Below are 6,411 nucleotides of genomic sequence, written 5' to 3' on the forward strand. Positions count from 1 at the left end.
GTTGCTTGTATACTTTTTGCTGTAATCTTTCAGTGTTCTAAAATGAGTCGTCTTCTCTTAGTGCTCTTTTGCTGAGCCTCTCTCTCTCTCTCTCTCTCTCTCTCTCTCTCTCTCTCTCTCTCTCTCTCTCTCTCTCTCTCTTCGTGTATGCTAAATGCATTAAGTCTGTTCACCCGTTTGTGTACACGTTCATACAGTTTTCTTGTTTCCCAAGGGACAGATTTCATATAGCTGGTTGTAATTCCTACTGTACTCTGTTTCATAGACTGTTGCTGTAACTGAAAGTTGAAATAACTGGCCAAAATTTTATGATGCCTTGCATGTTGTTGATATAGAGGGTGTGTGTGGCATTACTTTCAGTGTAGTGGTGTGCTGAGTGGTGAATTTATGAATAGATAGCAACAGTAATAAAGTTCAATATCACAGATCTCTTGAAAATCATGATACGTGCATGTAATTTCTGAAAGAATCATTTTGCGGCTGTAAAGTCTGTTTAAATAGATCCATTTCTTGCTTTCCATTGAAAGCATTTTGGCTGAGGTCATTCACTATAAAATCGGTTTTTAATACCTTCACATACGTGTGCGCTAGTGGCTTGGTAGCCTGGTTTACAAGCACAACTTCCGTCGATCAAAGTCCACATACCATCACTTTGACACTGATACACTGGATTTTCCGTGCCAACATGCTCGGCGTTCTCCACGCACTGCCCAGCCACTTCAACTAGAGACTCGGCTCGTGGGCCAGCTGGTGTCTCCATAAACACTGCAAAATTCTTTATTACTTCAGGGCAGGCAAAATGGTAGACTCTAACACTGAGAATAGCCATACAAGAGCCTTGGTCTTGAAAAGCTAGGTAAAATCCTCTTTTAGTCGTTGGACCAAAAAATCTGGTTTCCCTGTTTATAACTTCATCGGTGAAATAAGAGAAACGACCGCCTGCAGCTATTCTGTCGATCTTTTTGTACGGTGGTGAAGCCCATGTTGGCCAATTAGAATCAGCATTATCCAAGTCTGTCTCATAATAATATAGATCAAATGTTTTTTTTGCAGGAAACAGCGTTTGGTATGTCCACACACTCTCGCATTGAGAATTCAACCTCTACAGCCACTCGATTGGCTTGCTTTGCATCAATCCACGTCGTTCGCAACCAGTTATTTTGAACACCTCCATAGTTAACGCGGCAGATCTGGTACCTCCTACTCCCACTTGCACCGGTTTCTACCCACTGTTGCCCCACAAAAAAGAAATTAATAACAAATACAATAGGTCATACACAAGAGGTCAGTGATAAGTATACACATATTGACTGGCCATGAGGGCAACAGCATATGTCTGTACCCCGAGGAACAGTGAGTCACCCCCAAAAACAGACTGTTTCCCGAGGCCTACGGCCTGGGAAACAGTCTGTCTTTGGGGGAGACTCACAGGCCCGAGGGTTAAAGACGTATGCTGTCGCCCGCATGGCCAGTCAATATGTGTTTTATAACACACCTCATCCGTAGCCATGCATAAGAACGTACTATACACACAACTTGTCGCATGAATGATGTAATATGTTGAAGTGGCTCGACAAAAAAAAAAACGTTTTTCCCGACAGGGTCGCAATACTTCTCCAAAACGTTCAATGCACCTTTGGTTATAATTTTCGTTCGTTTCGAGTCCTTGTTGGAAACCAGAGCATTCAGTTTTTCTTTAGAACGTAGGATAAAACCGAGAAATTTCTCGACTATCGCTTCGCTCGGCCGCAGACGACATCTTTGTTTACATTCCAGTTCGCGCATGCGCCAATGTTTTTTTGACGTCAGCGGGCATCATTTTTCGGAACTGATGCCTGGCAGGCAACAGTTCCGACAAATGATGCCTGATGACGTCGTTTACGTGGATCAGCACAAAAAGAACGCATCCCACGTGACTATCAATTGGCGAATTAGAACACAGACTGCGGATGAGGTGTGTTTAAAATTGAAAATGAACCAGCATGAAAAACAAACTGACATTGGTTGGACTGCATGGAAATATTTCTAGAATGATTTAGATGGGGTCAAGCCCAAGGAGGCGTACTCTAATATTGAAATACAAATAGGCTATCTACAATGTACAAAAGGGCTAGCTGTGTAATTTCTAAATAGCTGTGCAACCTGCAAACATCTGTAAAATTTAACAGTCATGCAGCCAAACGCATTTTCTGTGCAATTCTTTCTACTTTTTACAGTCAACTCAACATGAAGAACTTTGCATAATACAGTAGTTGTTTTAAGTTGGGTGCCGGTACGAAAGTTCACAAGGTCTAATGTTGAAAATTATTGACATGTGTTGGCAACCCCGTTTGCTTCAAATGTCCACACCACGCAATGAAAATCAATAGCAGTTTTTTTTTCAAACTGAACACAAATCTAAGTAGAAACCAACTTACCCCTACTGTATCTGTGAACGTCTGGTGATATGTAACCCACCTAAGACTTCTTTGATCGCTTGAGCTGTACAAAGATTCTGAAGAATAGTGGCAGAAGAACAAGTTTTATTTCGGCTTTAATGTAGTTACCTTCGTGCAAGAGTCGATAATAGACGCAAGGTTTGGGAATGCATGTGTGTGGATGAAATGTTCCCTGTCATTTGGGATAAATTACCATTGTGCTCTGCTCGTTACAAGACTCAAACTTCAAAGTTTACGGCCTTCAAACCGCCCCATTGCTCCTTAGAATTTGACAAGAACTTCACAGTTGCTCACAGCAATTAGCGTTTCTGAAGGTGCCAACCACCCATTAGTATGATTCGCACTGTAACTAATGTTTATGGCCGAGGCTTTTGCCCAGCGCGTGTCAATAGCTGACGTGGCTATGTTCGCGCATGGCTAGTATCACTAACTTTTACCCCGACCTGTAATCGGTTTGCGTATAAACACGGTGGGGTAGAGTAATGGTGGTCTAAATCTGACAAGAACTTCACAGTTGCTCAAAGCAATTAGCGTTTCTGAAGGTGCCGACCACCCATTTGCACTGTAACTAATTTTTATTGTTTTGTCTTTCTTGTGCAAACCTACACGACTTGGTCGCCAAGTACCTGCTTTGTCGGTCACCGCAGACACGCAGGCCGACTGATATCGAGACAAGACTGACAAATTGTCTGTTACGTCTTCTTGTCGGCTCGTCTTACGTCTAACAAGATTTGATTTCACCCACAGAAATTCATCGACATCGCATCGAAAGGTTTGCTGATTATACGCTGCATATACGAACATAATCGACAGCTGCTAGCGCTAACATGATCGTGCTCGTAAAATTACACCTTTAAACTGACATAGCGATGACCCAGCAGCTGTAGCAATACCATACAGTCTCAACTTTTGAGGTTCAGCAGTGTTCTTGATAAACTAGACAATGACACTGATTAACTATGAAGTTATGTGTTGGAAAACTGACTGAATATTCTGTGAACACCTTATGCCAAGCGTAAATTGATGTGAACGGCGGTCACAGCTGACAAATAATTGCTTTCTCCGCACAAGATCCTGGGCTGTACAGGCCCAAGAAAAATGAAAAGTCTGTTTCTCATCCTCGCGCGCGTCAATTCAGACCCGCCGCGTCAACCTTTTTCTCTACTCACAGGAAATAAATTGAAAAAACCCTCAAAAATACGCGACGACAGTGCATAACACAGTGCTGTATAAAACAGAACTGTAAACAAAATAACTAACATTCCATTCAGAACTGTACACATATGTCACTGTTATATTAAACTGTCAAAACTGTGCATTGCTGCACTAAAAGTCAAACCACAGAACTGTTGCTATACAAAAATACTATAGCAACACTGCTGTGCATTTATTTCTACATGCATTCCTATGTTGTTTTCATGTTTTTGCCCGTTAAATTATCGCGAGCCAGAGCATAATTTCGCTCCGCAGACCTACGCAAAAACGGGTAACGCTAAGCTCTTGCCGTAAAGAGGTACTTGGTTTACGACGATGGCGCGTTTCTGTTGGTAGAAAAATTTAAAAAATGATAAGAAAAAAACCATGTCATCGTAACATTTTTACAATATGTCTAGGATGAGAAAAATTCTTTTCTTGGCCTTAACTACCAGAATCTTTATAAAAAAATTCACATGCTTCATAGTACAACTTGAGTACTAACCTTCAAGAGAGACCGTTTTCTGCAAAACGGAAAGGAAAACTGTGAAAAGTAACGCCAAAGTGAGAGAAAGTGTAAGCCTGTTGGTCGCCATGATTCGTGCTCACTCTTCTGATTGAAAACTCAGCGCACACATGATGATAGCCACACACTTTACGAGACGATACCATTCATGTCGAATTGGGTGGATGACTAATTATGATGGACAGCATCTGATTTTAGGCAAATACCTTCTGGGGTTATGGCGTCTGTTCTCGCTGTCTCGTCAATAGAGGGCCTTCCTGTCTTTCCTCTCTGGAGATTTGGCCTTACCCACGGAACTGATACACACGTACCCAAAATATAAGACTGATATACACGTACCCAAAATTTAAGTTGAAAGTATGACCGACAGTAACGTGAGAATCCAGGTGTCCTTGCTTAGCTCAAAACAAAATTGTGTAAGTTTATAAATTGTGAGATTGTTAACCTTTTCACGTCGATGATTTATCACTTTGTATTAAAATATGATTCCTTTTCAATTCCAGGTCTTTGAAACTCTGCGGAGTCAACCGAGCGTACGGGGAAACGGTTTCCACCACCGAGTCATAAAACCTTTGTTGTTTGTAGACTCTTGCAATTCGTCTAACAGAACGAAGGGAAAAGTTGCGGGTGAAAACGTTATCGTGTAGCCTGACCAGCCACGTATGACGGATCATCGTTGCTTGGTACAAAATCACAGTCCCTCTACCACAGAGGGACCGTGACAAAATTAAACAAAAAGCACATATATTTAGTTGTACATGTATTGGTGTGGCCCTGCGTACCGTGCTGTGTGTTCCCGGCGTTATAAGACCAAAAACAAAATAAATTGTGCTGTTCCGATAACATGGTTTTCAAAACTAGGGTAGGTAGGTAGGCAGGCGTTTTCCCCCAAATATTTTCATTTTTATGTCGTCATTTTTCAAAACAAAAACAAAATAAATTGTGCTGTTCTGATAACATGGTTTTCAAAACTAGGGTAGGTAGGTAGGCAGGGGTTTTTCCCCCAAATATTGTCATTTTTATATCGTCATTTTTCAAAACAAAAACAAAATAAATTGTGCTGTTCCGATAACATGGTTTTCAAAACTAGGGTAGGTAGGTAGGCAGGTTTTTCCCCAAATATTTTCATTTTTATGTCGTCATTTTTCAGGGGTTCAGGTCGTCAAACACTAGCCACAACATTTCCTGAAAAACGTATCATATATATAAAAGGAATAAAGTCATAAAAGACATCCTCGTTTAAGCAAAAATCAAACGCAAGGTAACGAACGCGTGATTTTTTCTTTCTTTTTTTCTATTTCCCTGTAGCTCTAAAAAGTTTAGGGTTGGCAGGTAAAAAATAGGGTAGGTCGGGTTATCGGAACAGCACCTTTTTTATTCGGCCAAGGCCGTATAACGCCGGGAACACACAGCACGGTACGCAGGGCTAGTTTTGGTGCTGCTCACTCGTGAGATGATGGGAATTGAAGACCCACTTCCCTGAATTTTCATCGTAGCGTCGGCGTCAGGCGCTGGGAGGAAGGTGACATAGATCGGGAAACTAAACGGGCGACTTTACGTGACTGTAAAATAGTTTTGAAGTTTTGAACTGCAAAGGACCACGACAGATATTTTACTTTCTTGGACGAGAGATTAGGGACTAGTCAGTTTCTTCGGCCTAGGGAGGCGGTTGATTCATGGGGGTTACCCTATTTTTGACTTTGGTGATCTGGATCACCATGTTTTTGAAACAATTATGCCAAATGGGGGGGGGGGGGGGTTTCAGTGGTTTGAATTCGACTCGGGGTCATACAAGGGTGGCCGAGCTAGTTTTTTCTATTGTTTACACACTCACTTTGAAAGAGTATGAAAGCCTATAAGGGACATGTTTGAAAGCAAAAAGAAAAAAAAATATTGTGCTCACGAGAAACTATCTCGTGATCACAAGATCTTTTCTTGTGCCACGAGATCTTTTCTTGTGCGCACGAGATCGTTTCTTGTGATCTCAAGATCTTCTCTTGTGATTACGAGATCTTTTCTTGTGACCACGAGATAGTTTCTCGTGAGCACAAGATACTTTGTTTTGCTTTCAAACATGTCCTTATGGGCTTTCATAGAAAGAAGATTCGGCAAGAGTTGTGTGAAAGAAGAACATTAAACTTTATTTTTTAAATCAGAATTTGTAGCTTTTACAGAGGAATTTGACAGACAAACAAGCACACATTTTGAAATATTTACTGTCAAAATTTCAAAATATTTTGTCGGATTCCGGAG

The 6,411-nt window shown here is 41.2% G+C and overlaps 1 pseudogene; it reads right to left on the reverse strand.

Moving 5' to 3' along the window:
• Positions 1-408: 408 nt before the first annotated feature.
• Positions 409-1,510, reverse strand: LOC139142976 (ephrin type-B receptor 2 pseudogene; annotated as a pseudogene).
• Positions 1,511-6,411: the final 4,901 nt, after the last annotated feature.

Source organism: Ptychodera flava, chromosome 10 (assembly GCF_041260155.1).
Source record: "Ptychodera flava strain L36383 chromosome 10, AS_Pfla_20210202, whole genome shotgun sequence".
Taxonomy (NCBI): domain Eukaryota; kingdom Metazoa; phylum Hemichordata; class Enteropneusta; family Ptychoderidae; genus Ptychodera; species Ptychodera flava.